The following is a 16,989-nucleotide window of genomic DNA, read 5'->3' as shown; positions in this document are numbered from 1 at the left end:
TGAAGACCTTCTTCTTCCAACAAGCTTTGGGGAACTGATTGCTTTTAACGAAAGGGCTGGTGCAGTGCTGCTTTTATTGTAATTGTATGTATTTTAATTGTGTGTGTGTTGTGTGTGTGTTTGTGTGTGAATGATTGCCCCCCCCCATGTTTTTAGCTGTTCTTATTTTATCTGTAAGCTGCCTTGAGTCTTTGTCAAGGGGAAAAGATGGGGTAAACATCATCATCATCATCATATAGCAACAACAACTTGTTGTTTATATGCCACCCATTTGACTGGGTTACTCCAGCCACACTGAGCGGCTTCCAACAAATTAAAACACAGTAAGACTGGAGAACAGGTGAAGTCCCGGCAGACCGGAGGAGGGCAAATGTTGTCCCTATTTTCAAAAAGGGGAAAAGAGAGGACCCAAATAATTACCGCCCAGTCAGTCTGACATCAATACCAGGGAAGATTCTGGAGCAGATCATTAAGCAAACAGTCTGTGAGCACCTAGAAAGGAATACTGTGATCACCAATAGTCAGCATGGATTTCTGAAAAATAAGTCATGTCAGACTAACCTGATCTCGTTTTTTGACAGAATTACAAGCCTGGTAGATGAAGGGAACGCAGTGGATGTAGCCTACCTTGATTTCAGCAAGGCATTTGACAAGGTGCCCCATGATATTGCTGCCACTCAGTGGATTTGTAACTGGCTGACTGACCGAACCCAAAGGGTGCTCATCAATGGCTCCTCTTCATCCTGGAGAAGAGTGACTAGTGGGGTGCCACAGGGTTCTGTCTTGGGCCCGGTCTTATTCAACATCTTTATCAACGACTTGGATGATGGACTCAAGGGCATCCTGATCAAATTTGCAGATGACACCAAACTGGGAGGGGTGGCTAACACCCCAGAGGACAGGATCACACTTCAAAACGACCTTGACAGATTAGAGAACTAGGCCAAAACAAACAAGATGAATTTTAACAGGGAGAAATGTAAGGTATTGCACTTGGGCAAAAAAATGAGAGGCACAAATACAAGATGGGTGACACCTGGCTTGAGAGCAGTACATGTGAAAAGGAGCTAAGGGAGCTGGGCATGTTTAGCCTGGAGAAGAGGAGGTTAAGGGGTGATATGATAGCCATGTTCAAATATATAAAAGGATGTCACATAGAGGAGGGAGAAAGGTTGTTTTCTGCTGCTCCAGAGAAGCGGACACGGAGCAATGGATCCAAACTACAAGAAAGAAGATTCCACCTAAACATTAGGAAGAACTTCCTGACAGTAAGAGCTGTTTGACAGTGGAATTTGCTGCCAAGGAGTGTGGTGGAGTCTCCTTCTTTGGAGGTCTTTAAGCAGAGGCTTGACAACCATATGTCAGGAGTGCTCTGATGGTGTTTCCTGCTTGGCAGGGGGTTGGACTCGATGGCCCTTGTGGTCTCTTCCAACTCTATGATTCTATGATTCTATGATTCCATGATTCCATGATTCTATGATTCTAAGACATCAAACATTCCAAACTTCCCTACACAGGGCTGTCTTCAGCTGTCTTCTAAAAATCAGATGTTTATTTCCTTGACATCGGATGAGAGGGCGAGCATCACCACTGAGAAGGCCCTCTGCCTGGTTACCTGTAACCTCACTTCTCGCAGTGAGGGAACCTCCAGAAGGCCCTTGGAGCTAGAATTCAGTGTCTGGGCTGAACGGTATGGATGGAGGTGCTTCTTCAGGTATACAGTCATATATAGTTTGGGACCAGGATACTTAAAACATTGTCTCACCCTTTATATCACTTACTTCCTCTTACTGTGGAACTCAATCCCACAGGAGGTAATGATGGCCTTGGTTGGCTAAAAAGAGGATTAGACAAATTCATGGAGGACAATGGCTACTAGCCATATTGGCCATGTTCTACCTCCACTGTCAGAGGCATCATGCTTCTGAATACCAATTGCTGGGACTTGCAGTGGGACAGGGTGCTGTTGTGCTCATGCCCAGGTTGCAGTCTTTCCATGGGCACCCGGTCAGCCACTGTGGGAACAAGATGCTGAACTCAGTGTTCCCCTAGCCTGAGCTAGCAGGGCTCCTCTTAGGTCCTTAAATATCTGTGAAACAGGGTTGTTGCTGGACGGAGAGTCCAGTTTTGCATCCTCCAAGTCCTGTCCCATTACTGCAGCCATCGTTTTGTTTATTTCCAGTGTTCCATGAGGAAGCAACTTATGCTTCATTTATTTATGGCCTCCAGTAGGAAACAGACAAATGAAGCATAAAATAGCATTGTGTAACCCTGGAATGTCTCAAAATAGCTTTGTGCTTGGACAACGGTGCATTGACAGTCGTAATGTGTGCTCTTCAGATGATTCATCGGGTGTTGCAAAAAGTTGAGGTGATGCACAAAATGGAAGTGGGGTTGTTTTTCTCCAATAGCTTTACCTCCCCACAGAGAAGGAAATGATACATATGTGCTAACAGCAAACGCAAAGCAAAACAAACATCTGAATCAAAGATAGATTACTTTGACTTTGCATTATTACTATTCATCTTAAGACCCCACCTGCATCATGCATTTCAAGCATTATCCCACCACTATAGCCTTTGTGGTTTAGCATTTTAACAAATAGCATTTTGTTTAGAGAAACCCACCTAGATATGTGAAATGTTGATGTGCATTTTAATCTGTTTTTAGTTTATCATTATTTTATTTTTATTTTTAAAAAAATAAATAGTTGTTTTTAACTGGTTTACCAATCATTTTATTGTTTTATTCTTGTTTTGCAAACCGCTTTGAGGTTTCTTGCAGTCGAATGATGACAACATTTTATGAAATAAACCAATAAAATAAAATAGTGTATCTGAAGAAGTGTGCATGCACACGAAAGCTCATACCAAGAACTAACTTAGTTGGTCTTTAAGGTGCTACTGGAAGGAATTTTTTTATTTTGTTTTGACTATGACAGACCAACACGGCTACCTATCTGTCAATAAAATAAAAGTCCTCATTGAAAATTCACCAGAGCGCTAGTGCAAATTTCTCTCAATATAAAGATTTCTCTGTGCCATTTTGAATAGCATTTCCCCCAAATGCAATGCATTGGTGTATATTGTTTTTTATTAATTATAAAAGGTTTTAGGCATCCCTTTCCCTGTTTATATGCATTATTGGTCACTGAAGAACTGCATTGCAAAATTCGGAGGAGAGCGAATTTAAAAGGATGACTGCTTCAGTTTGTGCATTGTTAGGAAAAGTGCAAATTAGGTTTGCCTTTAAATGCAAACGGAATAAGATTTGTCCCCCATCCCTAACCAGGACATACAATGTTACCATCATTTGCTCAACACTGGATCCATTGCAAATTTGGGGAAAGGCCATAGGTCAGTGGTAAAGCACCTGTTTTTCATGCAGAAGATCCTAGGTTTGATCCCTGGCATCTCCGAACCCTGGGGTGCCACTCCAAGTCAGTGTAGAAAATTATTATTATTTATTTATTTATTTATACCCCGTCCATCTGACTGAGTTTCCCCAGCCACTCTGCGTGGCTCCCAATCGAGTGTTAAAAATAATACAGCATTAAATATTAAAAACTTCCCTAAACAGGGCTGCCTTCAGATGTCCTTTAAAAATAAGATAGCTGCTTATTTCCTTGACATCTGATGGGAGGGCGTTCCACAGGACGGGCGCCACTACAAAGAAGGCCCTTGCTTTGGAGCAAGATGAACCAAAGTTCTGATTTGGTATAAGGCAACTTTCTATGTCCCTATTTTAAATAGACTTGGTACAAGCACATTTACAGAACAGGGGCTTCACATGTAACAAAACCAAAAAAAACTATCATACCTTTCAACATTTCTCTGATGAAAATAAAGATGTCCTATTCCATAACAATAATAGTTTTACTATTTATACTCCACCCATCTAACTGGGTTGCCCCAGGCACTCTGGGTGGCTTCCAACATATATCAGAGCATATTAAAACATTAAACATTTTAAAAACTTCCTCATATAGGGCTGCCTTCAGACAGCTCAGGGGTCGGATAACTCCACAGCCTCCAACATTTGTCCGATGGAAATAAGAACAACCTAAGGGGAAATGGGACATTCTGGGATCAAATCAGAAACTGGGACAACTTCTATAAATCCAGGACTGTCCCTGGGAAATAGGGACACTTGGAGGGTCAGAGATGAATGCTTGATGAGATCATGACATTAGGGGTGCTTTTGACCAATGCTTATGTGAAATTTTACAGAGGCACCAGGACACACAAAGTGAGTGTTTTGAAGATTACTTTTTTCTTTTGTTTCATCTGTGTCAGGGAAATAAAGAAAAACAAGCATAAAACAGGTGATAATGTAAAATATGAGCTACGTTGTAGTGAAATGTTCACGTTTACTGCCCAGACCTATTGTTCTATGCCCATTCTAACATTCACTGAATGTTCTCCTGAGCCTTTAGAATTCCACCCACAAAGGATTTGCAGTGTTTATTGTCAAGCATGAATATGGAGTTAACTTCATAAGGACTTATCACGTAAAGTGATGTTTTGGCCCCTTGGTGATTTTCTTTTGCTAAAAAAAGAAGAGTTGTAAGATTGATTGTGCTTATTGTTTTGATGCCCTCTGAAGCTTTAGATGGCAATTTAATTTGCACTGCTGTGCTCAAACAACTTTCCAGATCTTAATATATGACAGAAATGGATCCCAACATAACGAATCTGACAGAGCCTTAAGAGGGACTGATTAAATTTCTGATAAACAGTTTTGCTGCTGTTTTTGATGTTATTGCAGAAGCTCACTCTCCAGCAGGCTTTTTGCGTTTGCTACTGGAATGTGCAAATCTGATTATGCCCCTCCCCCCGCACACATTCACTGAAATAAACTAAAGTGTATTTAATGCCATAGAATATATAACCCATTCTGCTTGAAAGGCTGACAGTTTGTTCCCCCAGTACAGGTTTCCAGGCCTCAATGAGAAAAACCAATTTGAAGCTCATTGGATTGACTTTTTTCAATAAATGTGGACGTTTTTTAAAAAAATTCAATGAAGTACAGTGGTACCTTGGGTTATATATGCTTCAGGTTACATACGCATCAGGTTACGCACTCCGCTAACCCAGAAATAGTGCTTCAGGTTAAGAACTTTGCTTCAGGAGAAGAACAGAAATAGGGCTCTGGTGGCGCGGCAGCAGCAGGAGACCCCATTAGCTAAAGTGATGCTTTAGGTTAAGAACAGTTTCAGGTTAAGTACGGACCTCCGGAACGAATTAAGTACTTAACCCGAGGTACCACTGTAATCAGTCTGGATTTCAATAAAAGTAATAGGTAAAAGGTAAGAAAGGTAAAGGATCCCTGGACTGGTAAGTCCAGTCAAAGGCAACTATGGGGTTGCAGCGCTCATTTTGTTTTTCAGGGCAAGGGAGCCGGCGTTTGTCTGAAGACAGCTTTCCAGGTCATGTGGCCAGCATGACTTAACCACTTCTGGCACAACAGAACACCATGACGGAAGCCATAGCACACGGAAATGCCATTTACCTTCCCACCACAACGGTACTTATTTATCTACTTGCTCTGGCGTGCTTTTGAACTGCTAGATTGGCAGGAGCTGGGACAGAGCAACGTGAGCTCACCCGTCACGGGGATTTGAACCGCCAAGTTTGTGATCGGCAAGCCCAAGGCACTCAGTGGTTTAGACCAGTGCCAATCTGGCAGAACAAGATTTCTTTAAATGGTGGTGGTGGTGCCTGTCTGAACTTTTCTGAAAATCGAACCCTGCGTCACAACTATCTTGCAACACTGGATGCAAGTGTGTCATTCTCCATGGCTTGCTTCTTAGTTCCTTTGGACTACAGAGAGTTCTAAAGGCCAGCTGAAGGGGTCCGCAGGGCTGCATCCAGCCCCCTGAGGTTCCACACCCCCATATATGGGGTTTCCACCTTCCCACCACTTCCTAAGGCCCCTCCTATGCACAACACCCCTCTGCTATGTCCTCTTCATTACTCTGCATGTTCCAGAAGACCAATCACCTGGCAGAGCACATCATAGGTGTCAATATGATTTATGCACACAATGCACTTGGTTTATGTGCCATCCAAATGTGTTGTTTCTTTCAGCCAGAAAATAGTGGGTTCCTCCCCCCACCCAAGTCAATTTTAGGAATGGGTCTCAACTTGCATTGCATGTTTGTTTGTTTCTGCTCATTGACCACACATCGTCTTTTAATTACCTGGGTGCGGCGGAGGGGGAGGGAATCACATCGCTCCCAGTTTAAAACAAATGATATCTTAATAGGTGTGAACTTAATTGGGAAACTGTCTATGGGTTCGCTGGGGAGTGATTAACTGCAGTGGAACTCAGCGACTCAGACAAAAGCTGAAGCGGCCAATCCAATGAGCCACCAGGCTAGCAAATAAGAGATGCTTGAATAAACGATGCTAAGAAGGCATTTGTGTCTCTAACAGAGAGGTGCAGAACTTGGAGAAGGAATTCTGCACCCCATGCCATTGTTTATATCACTGAGCAGCTGATTTTCCACAGGAAATTCGGCTCATGCAGAATCTGCCCAGTTCCACTTCCACTCTTGTTTTTCCACAGCTTTCTTCAAGTAAAAGCCTTGAATATTTTTGTGCACACATAGCTGCACTTCCTCATTTGTTATGTGGACCAAAGACTGCATAAACATGTGACATTTGGCAGCAGATTCCACCCTGCTTGCATGGGCTGGGGAAGGGAAGCACTTCCCAGATGAAAGAACATGCAGATTAAACAAAGCACAAGGTTTTTGCCAGCTGCTTTGGAACCCTGTTCTGTTTATCAGAAGGGCACATTTTGAGCCAAGTCCTACTTTTAATTGATTGGCCATGCTCATCCCTAACACCACTTTTCATTTGCAATTTAAGCATGACTGATGATGGCAATGGTGTGCAATTTCTCAGGTTTTCGTTCAACTTTCACACTGAATTCACTTGAGAAAACATGCAAAGCCAGACTTGCCTCAAGATAATCTCTCTAGAGAAAAATCTCTCCTTTAATTCTTTGGTTCATCCAAGTGATTTGACAGAGTCCAGGGGGATGTTGAGACAAATGGATAAGGTGACCCATCATACTTCCTGATTCTCTGTCCCAACACATGATCAGAGACAAATATACTCTGTGCTCTAACAAAAGAGAGAGAGAGGGAAAAAATTCTAAGTCAGAAAAGAGTTAGCATCAACCTTCCAAGAAGAGAAGTCAAGGTGAACCATCTTAGCTAAAACAGGAGTCTATTTCTGCTACTCTGTCCTATGCTTGTTTGGGGTGATATTTTCCTCTGAAGCTCAGCTAGTTCAGGACATGTTTGCCATCTGAGGGTTCCTCTAGACTGTCACTATTATTCAGGAGGGATTCAAGGACATATTGAAACTGGAAGCTTCTGAAATTAAAGCACATTGAAGTTCTCTAGTTCAATAACTCCACTTAAAAGCAAAAGAACAGAACTTTTTGCAATTTGAAAAGTGACAGGGAAATGCCTGGAAAGTGTGCAATGGATGAATGATTAATGTAAATACCCTGCAAGCAAATCGGAATGAATGAAGGACAAATGCTCAATATAACTGCCCTGTAAACCAATTAGAACAAATGTATAGTCTAACCGCCATGTGAGCTTTGTGCAAGCAAAGCAGAAGGAATGCCGGATATACATCTGGAAGAGCCCTGAGGTAAAGAATAAGACAGCAATCATCCAAAAAGTCAAATACAGAAACCTGCTTAAGGCTGGTGGTTGACGCTTACTTCAGCACTGGTGATGGGCTAGCATTTTCCACCTTACCTGAGCCCAGCAAGCTAGCTTAGTGAGCAAAGGGATGGACACACAGAGCTCTGCCCTCCAAAGCCACTCTGCCCCTCCATGCCTCTCAGCACCTGCCACCTGTGGTGGCCACTGACCTCATTCCACCTAACAGTAGGGTAGGCCCTGCTCTAAAGAGCTGTAGAGTTAGAAACACACTGGGAAAGGCAGCTTTTGAGTCAAGCTCAACTTTCATCTGCTACTACCTCTCCTTTTTGCTTGTGACCTCAATTCTGTGCCCAGAAAACTTGGGTTCTGCAATGTGACAGAACTGTGGATATATTGCTCCTTGTGGCTGACTTTTACCCTGCAAGCAGAATTAGTATGAGAAAGCATGTCGAAATGTGCTGCATAATTCAGCCTGGGGGGCAGGACCAACCTGCTAAGCACCTGATGAAAAACCCAAGGCAGGTTGTCCATCATCTCTCCATTTCGCTGCAAGCACAATCACGGCCACTGACCTTGCACCTCTCTCCATCAACACTGCTGCTGGTGCTGCTGCTGCCAGGGCTGCTGAACTTCCAGATTTGAAGGATGGGCTCTTACCACTTCTGGCCGCAGTCCTGATCTTTCATCTTCAGTCCTCTCTCAGAGAAGTTGCTGTGGACGCTGGTGTGGCCAGGGTGATACAAAACTGGCAAAGAAAACAAAAAAACCCCAGCCCTACAATGTATTGTATAAAGACACACTCAGTTTCCTGGATCGCTAGCATTCCTGCAGGAGATGTTTTGGGTTGCTTGTTAAAATGGAGAACAGTGAAATGCAGCCCACCTTCAGAGTTACTTTTATAATTAATTTCCCCGGATGAGTTTGTTTTCCTTCCACAACGTCTGTATATAAATGATTATCATCAGAAGCATTTATCTCACAGAATAGAATACAGTGCCATCATCAGATAAAAGCCATTACATATTCAGTCCTACTCTGTTCTACTGATAATAAAGCATTCCTAGATGAAGGTGACCTTTAAACAATAGGCTTATTAGTGCCAGGACTTCAAGATAGCTTTTTTCCCCCTTTTCTTCTCTCATTACAAACCATGACGGGGAGCCATTTAAATTTGAGGCTTTGATAATCTTTATGATGTGCCCCAGGCATTTTTCTTTAAGGTGGGGGGAACTGCAGTTTTTGTGTTGTCAGTTCCAAATTATGAGTGTTTTTTTAAGTAGAGATGGATCAGAAGTATGTTTTCGCTGTCAATTTTGCATGCGTTCTCTGCAGTTCTTAAAAAACCAAACTACCCTACATTAAAATTCATATTTGATATCTGAACATGGAGGTGACTGGACCAACCAAGAAAGAGATGTTTGGGTCACGATGGAGAACCTGATGATCATTGATTCTATTAGGAAAGAGCTTGAAAATAAAACAGCCATGTTTGTAATGGCTCTATACAAATCTAAGGAGTAAACACACTTGGAATCCTGTGCACAGTTCTAGTTGCTGCACTACTAAAACGATATTGTATAGATGGAAAAGCGCCTCAGAACATGAATCACAGCTGGAAATGGACTGAGAGACTCGAACCCAAATGACAAGTCGTTGGAGCAACTTCTCTACAAGGAAAGAATACAACATTCTGGGCTTTTTTGTTAAGAGACAAGGCAAGGAAGAAGGGACATGACCAAGGTGTATAAAATTATGCATTGTGTGGGAAAAGTGGACAGAGAAAAGTCTCTATCACGTGCCCAGGGGTCTGGAGGGATGCTTCCCTACCAGAATGAGATAAAATCCTCGCCTGCCTGTACTTTCTGAATTAAGTAAATTTGATTAATTTGTTTTGCAGTTCCTCCAAGTTGTTATATTAATAAATATAACCATTACCAAGCTTTGGTATAATGAGTCTTCTCTGAGGGGTGTAGGAGCAATAAGGAATGGGAATATCTACCTATTTCTGCTTCTCTCTGTTTCTCATTTTGCCAATCTTAAATTGAGTTTGCAATTAAAAAAAGGAAAAATCCTCCTGAACGTTATTCAACATTTTAGTGCAGGTTTCTCTGAATGCACATATTTCTCTTGGCGGTTCTTGACTAACATCCACGTTTTGCAAGTAACTTCCCTAATATGGCACAATTCTTTGTGTTATTTTCACCAAATGATATATCGCTGTGTACACTTTCCCCCTTAACAGATGGAGTTTTGTCCCCATTGTTTGACTGGGGAACTTTATTGCAAAATTCAGAGAAGTGCCAAAGGATTGTTTTGTTTCGGTTTGCATACTCCTTCCAGGAGTACGAGGCATGTAGTTTCAAATTTAAAAGCAAAGAAAATCAAATTCTCCCTCTCCTCCATTGCTAATTGACCAGGGACTGTGTTATTCTTTAAGAGGAATGCAGCTGATGGTGACTGACACATCAAGCCAGGCAGTGGAGTGTGATGAATTATTCACACTGGCTATGTCATGTTCTGCTATATTGCACCGCCAGGGGACAGGTTGATAGGCAGATATTTCCTCAGCAGCATGGGGTCTACAGCTAGGCTGCCTGGGGCGAGCAGTGACTCTCTACTTCCAAAGTATAGTTTGGGGACTGGACAGGAGCATATTTTATGCAGGTGGTTGCTGGGCTCAGAATCCCCAAAAGGCAGAGAGTAGGCAAGGGCAATTTCAGAAAAGGAAAAGTTCCCAGCAGAGCTGGAAAAGTTTCAGAAAACAACCACCAAAATAAACGAGGGGTTGGACCGCCTCCTCTGTGTGGCTGCAATGTTTAGCGCTATTTAGCTTAGAGAAAAGGCAAGTAAAAGGGAATATGATAGCGGTGTATAAAATTCTGTACAGTGGGGAGAAAGTATGCTGCAGCTGTGGGGGGGCTGAGGAAGCAAACTCCATGTCAACGATCATCAGGAAAAGAACTGAAATTACAGGATACTTGTAGCGAAACATTGGAAAACTCAAGATTTGCCCACGCTGGAAGAATGGCAGATGCAACTGATGGAATACATGGAGCTGGCAGAAATGACTGGCAGAATCCGAGACCTGGGAGAAGAAGCAGTGGAGGAGGATTGGAAGAAATTTAAGGACTATTTACAAAGACACCGTAAACTATATGAATGTTAAGAAGGATGAGAGATTTGAAAACAACAGGGCACCATAAAGTTAGTCGAAAAGAGTATGAGAATGAGTGGATTCTATGAGAATAATAAATTTTGAACAAATAATATGTTAAAATTAGGTATTTAAGACTTAGATTATATTCAAAGCTAGGGACAAATTATGGAAAATGTGTATAATAAGAATGGAAATAAGGTGACAAATTGCTGATTAAAGTTTTATTAAATTTGGAATGCAGGAGCGGGAGATGTGAGGAAGTCCAAAGATGAAGAAAAGTTGGTTATTACATGATGCTAATTATTATGTTTGTTCTTGTTATTTGCATATGTCATTTTTTGTTTTTGTATTTTAAAGAAAAAACCCTTAATAAAAAATTCATATATAAAAAAGAAAGAACTGAAATTACAGCTGCCAATATCTTAATGCCAGTATAGAAATCGCTGGTGCAACCACATTTGGAATACTGTGTGGAGTTCTAGTTGCTTCATTTCAAAATGGGTGTTGTAGAGTAGGAAAAGTTTCCAAAAAAAGGGGGGCAACCAAAATAATCAAGGGAGTGGAGAAACTCTACTAGGAGGAAAGGCTGCAGTGTTTGGGACATTTTAGTTGAGAGAAAAGGTAAATAAGGGTAGACATGATAGAAGTTTGTAATAGTATGCATGGGATGGAGAAAGTGGATAAAGGAAATTTTACCTCCCGGGAAATGATCTATAATGAAATTAAGAAGGTCCTTAAGTGGACTTTTCCTAAGAAACCAGAGGCTTTCCTTTTGGGCATGGTTGGCCAAGTGGTGTTAAAGAAGGATAGGATTTTTTTTATGTACGCCACCACAGCAGCAAGAATTCTACTGGCAAAGTATTGGAAGACGCAAGAACTACCTACTCTGGAAGAATGGCAAACAAAGGTGATTGACTTTATGGGACTGGCCGAGATGACGGGCAGAATCCGTGACCAGGGGAAAGAGACAGTGGAAGAGGACTGGAAGAAATTTAAAATATATCTTAAGAACAATTGTAAAATTGATGAATGTTAAGATGTCAGAGGGTAAGAGGTAAAGAAATTGCAGCAGTAATCAAAAAAAACTAAATGGACTTTTATGAAAGGGATTTAAGATAATGGACTTAAGGGTTGCTAAAGAATCAATAAACAAGGATGCAGGGATGGGGAGGTATGGGGAAGTCAAAAGAAAGAAGGGTATGAAACGATCAGTTGGAAATTCTGTTGATTTGTGTTGCTTTTGTTATCTGCTTGAAAAAAGAATAAAAATTATTATTAAAAAAAAAAAAAAGGAAATTTTACCTCCCATCTCTTGTAACCCTAGAACTCATGGACATTGAATGAAGCTGAACACTGGAAGATTCAGATGAAATAAAGTACTTCCTCACCTCAATGTTGTTGTTGTTTAGTCATTTAGTCGTATCCAACTCTTGGTGACCCCATGGACCAGAGCACGGCAGGTACTCCTGTCTTCCACTGCCTCCCGCAGTTTGGTCAAACCCATGCTGGTAGCTTCGAAGACACTGTCCAACCATCTCGTCCTCTGGAGTCCCCTTCTCCAACATCAGGGTCTTTTCCAGGGAGTCTTCTCATGAGGTGGCCAAAGTATTGAAGCCTCAGCTTCAGGATCTGTCGTTCCAGTGAGCACTCAGGGCTGATTTCCTTCAGAATGGATAGGTTTGATCTTCTTGCAGTCCATGGGACTCTCAAGAGTCTCCTCCAGCACCATCATTCAAAAGCATCAATTCTTTGGCGATCAGCCTTCTTTATGGTCCAGCTTTCACTTCCATACATCACTACTGGGAAAACCATAGCTTTAACAATACGGACCTTTGTTGGCAAGGTGAAGTCTCTGCTTTTTAAGATGCTGTCTAGGTTTGTCATTGCTATTCTCCCAAGAAGCAGGCGTCTTTTAATTTTGCGGCTGCTGTCACCATCTGCAGTTATGATGGAGCCCAAGAAAGTAAAATCTCTCACAGCCTCCATTTCTTCCCCTTCTATTTGCCAGGAGGTGATGGGACCAGTGGCCATGATCTTCGTTTTTTTGATGTTGAACATCAGACCATATTTTGTGCTCTCCTCTTTCATCCTCATTAAAAGGTTCTTTAATTCCTCCTCACTTTCTGCCATCAAGGTTGTGTCATCTGCATATCTGAGGTTGTTGATATTTCTTCCAGCAATCTTAATTCTGGCTTGGGATTCATCCAGCCCAGCCTTTCGCATGATGAATTCTGCATATAAGTTAAATAAGCAGGGAGACAGTATATAGCCTTGTCGTACTCCTTTCCCAATTTTGAACCAGTCAGTTATTCCATATCCAGTTCTAACTGTAGCTTCTTGTCCCACACAGAGATTTCTCAGGAGACAGATGAGGTGATCAGGCACTCCCATTTCTTTAAGAACTTGCCATAGTTTGCTGTGGTTGACACAGTCAAAGGGTTTTGCATAGTCAATGAAGCAGAAGTAAATGTCTTTCTGGAACTCGCTAGCTTTCTCCATAACCCAGCGCATGTTGGCAATTTGGTCTCTGGTTCCTCTGCCCCTTCGAAATCTAGCTTGCACTTCTGGGAGTTCTCGGTCCACATACTGCTTAACTGTTATGGGTTAAGGGGCTGCTTGTGCGTAAATGGTTGAGTTCTCAACTCATGCAATCAGTTTCTAAAAACTCTCCCAGACCGCGGAGCCATGGGTGCATGGCTACCTCAATTGCTGGCAGAATCCGTCAGTGGGCGCTTCCGGAATTTACGCCAACATAAGAGTTCCTTAACGGAAACTCTCCTTCTGGATTCTCTGCGTGACAGTTTCCTGCGCGGAGTAGGCGTCCCCAGCGGAGGTCCTGAGACCTCTCCGCTGTTCTCACTGGAAGTATCTTGGAGCCCTCCCTCCGACTGAGTTTCTGCGGGAACTCTCTCTCTCCCCCTGCTGGTTCCTTCCTCAGCATCCGAGGGTCTCCTAGCCTCCTTGAGCCCTTCCACCACCTGACTCTCTGATGGCAGTTCCCTGACATTAACCCTGCCTTGTAGAATTTTAATTAAAATTCCTCACCTCAATGGAAGTCTCCAAATCAAAGGGATTGATCCTGTGACCTTCTGAACACAAAGCAGATGCTCTGCCCATGAGCCACAGCCCCATCCATTGATAACTTTCGCATTGTCCCCAGTGCACATGCTAATGATAATAATATACGAGTTGGCATTGTTGGGATCTTTGCCGTACCTTTTGAAAAGCTGGATAAAACCACAAGGGCACAAAAAGGTCTGGAAATGCACTCATGCCAGAGAGATTTCCTCAAAATATTGTCATGAGTAAAGGCTAAGCAAACTGAAGTTGTCGGTTTGGATGATTGCAGGGAAACTGATCTAGGCAGAGGGCTGTTTTATAAAAAAAGCAAAACTTCCTGAACACAAGTTCACATGCCTGCCATGTTCAATCAGTGGCTCATTTGATTCCAGATTTGCCGTCAACAGGAGCTGTTCCAACCTATTGATTTTTGCAGCCGCCAACCTGTCGTCTAATAGTGAGAGGTAAGCAAGGGAAAATGGAGATGTGATTTAGCAAAACCCCAAGCAAATTGAGTGCTTGGCAAATCAACAATGCTCCTCTACATCTAAATTATATATTGTCATGGAAATCATCCAGAGCGGTACATCCTGACCACAGGATTTAAAGTCCAGTTCTTGAAATGATTTGCTTGGGGGTTTTTTTAGGGGGGTGGGGAGAAAACAGAAGAGGCCACGTTGCCCCATCATGAAGCAAATAGACACCAAATTTATGAATTGAATTCAATGCCATGGATGTTGTGTGACATACATGCAGGTCCTCCTTTCTGAACACAGTGCATTGCCAGGAAATTGTTTGTTAGATGAGCATTCATATAACGAACTGCCGGCTTCCATTATTTCCTATGGAAACATTTCTAATCAGTGAATTGTCCAGTCTCCCTCCCCACTCCCTCCAAGGTTTCTTCCTGACATGGCTTCAGCCAACCAGCAATATCTCTTTCCCTCCTTCCCTCCCTGCAGGGTTTCTGCCAATGAACAGCTGAGGGGTGATATATGATAGCCATCTTCAAATATCTGAACGGCTGTCACATGGAAGATGGAGCAAGTTTGTTTTCTCCAGCTCCACTGGGTAGATCCTGTGGGAATGTTCAGGGAGGCAGGAGAGGATATATTGTTTATCAATATCCTTCTTAACTTGTGCTAGCAAGTTCTATAACTTAGCAGAGTTTTACATTCCCCTTTTAAATGCACAGCAGGTAGCTGGTTGCAGGCTTGTTTAAGCCTCACAATATTAGTGACCTAGTAAGTTCCCTTATATCCCTCTTAAAAGAAGAAACATGCCACAATCTTGTGTAAGGAATATAAAAGTAGTTTACTCACATTCTGTTCACTGTTGGATCCCAGAAGGCAGACTTAGTTACAAGTGGATCTACCCCATATGGGGGGTTAATCCCATTGACTGCAGACTGGCAGTCACTGCAGTTCACACAATGAAAGGAAGATGGAGGAGGAGGAGGGGAGGAGCGCTGTGTGCCTTGTGCTTTTGTTACCTGCACAGGTAAGGTCATGCCCATCTCTAGTCACATGCAAGAGGAAGTATGTCCCAGTCTAGGAGGAAACAGGAAGTTCCAGCTGGCTGAACCAAACATCCCCTTGCATGTCCACTCTAGGAAAACAAGGAATGTCCTATTTGACTGCTACTTATGTATCACATCCCACAGATCCCATATCAATGGCTTCAAGTTACAAGAAAGGAGATTTCAACTAGACATCAGGAAGAACTTTCTGACAGTAAGAGCTATTTGACAGTGGAACAGACTGACTCAGAAGTTGGTGGACTCTCCTTCCTTGGAGGTTTTTAAACAGGTTGGGTGGCCATCTGTCAGGGATTCTTCAGCTGTGATTCCCATGTTGGACTAGATTACCATTGGGTTCCCTTCTAACTCCACAATTCTATTAATCCTGCAGGATATGCCGGCAAATGTCTTTTTTTTTTTTTAATAAAATTTTTATTAGTTTTCCAATTTTAAGACAAATCAACAACGACATACAAACATCAACAAATACAAACAAACATACAAATATAATTTCTTAACCTCATTTTCATAAACCTCCTTTCTCGGACTTCCCCATACCTCACCCTTTTTGCATCCTTATTTTACAGTTTTTCAGCAACCCTTTTTGCCAATTAAATTTAAACTTATTATCTTTCTCAATTTCACCTTAAATCATCAAACAATTTCAGCTGTAATTCTGCATCTTCCTTCCCCTTGACATTTTAGCACTCCTCAATTTTGTAACAGTCCTTAAGATATACTTTATACTTCTTCCAGTCTTCCTCCACCGTCTCTTTCTCTTGGTCACAGATTCTGCCAGTCATTTCTGCCAGTCCCATAAAGTCGATCACTTTCGTCTGCCATTCTTCCAGCGTGGGTAGTTCTTGTGTCTTCCAATACTTTGCTAGAAGAATCCTTGCTGCTGTAGTGGCGTACATAAAAAAAGTCTTGTCCTTCCTTGACACCAATTGGCCGACCATGCCCAAGAGAAATGCCTCTGGTTTCTTATGGAAGGTACATTTAAGTACCTTCTTAATTTCATTATAAATCATTTCCCAAAAGGCTTTAATCTTTGGGCAGGTCCACCAAAGGTGAAAGAAGGTGCCTTCAGTCTCATTACATTTCCAACATTTATTATTGGGCAGATGATAAATCTTCGCAAGCTTGACTGGGGTCATGTACCACCTGTAAATCATTTTCATAATATTTTCTCTTAGGGCATTACATGCTGTAAATTTAATACCGGTGGTCCATAACTGTTCCCAGTCAGCAAACATAATGTCATGACCTATGTCCTGTGCCCATTTAATCATAGCTGACATGACTGTCTCATCTATTGTATTCCACCTCAGCAACAGATTATACATTCTTGATAAATTCTTAGTATTGGGTTCTAACAATTCTGTTTCTAATTTCGATTTCTCCACCTGGAAGCCAATTTTCCTGTCTTGTTTAAAAGTCTCCATTATTTGGTAATAATGGAGCCAGTCTCGTACCTTGGACTTTATTTTCTCAAAACTCTGTAATTTGAATTTGCCACTTTCTTGTTCTAAGATTTCAAAATATTTTGGCCATTTAGATTCC

Source organism: Podarcis cretensis, assembly GCF_951804945.1.
Source record: "Podarcis cretensis genome assembly, chromosome: 15".
NCBI classification, from domain to species: domain Eukaryota; kingdom Metazoa; phylum Chordata; class Lepidosauria; order Squamata; family Lacertidae; genus Podarcis; species Podarcis cretensis.
The sequence above is the reverse complement of the archived record's forward strand: the minus strand, read 5'-3'. Positions refer to the sequence as shown.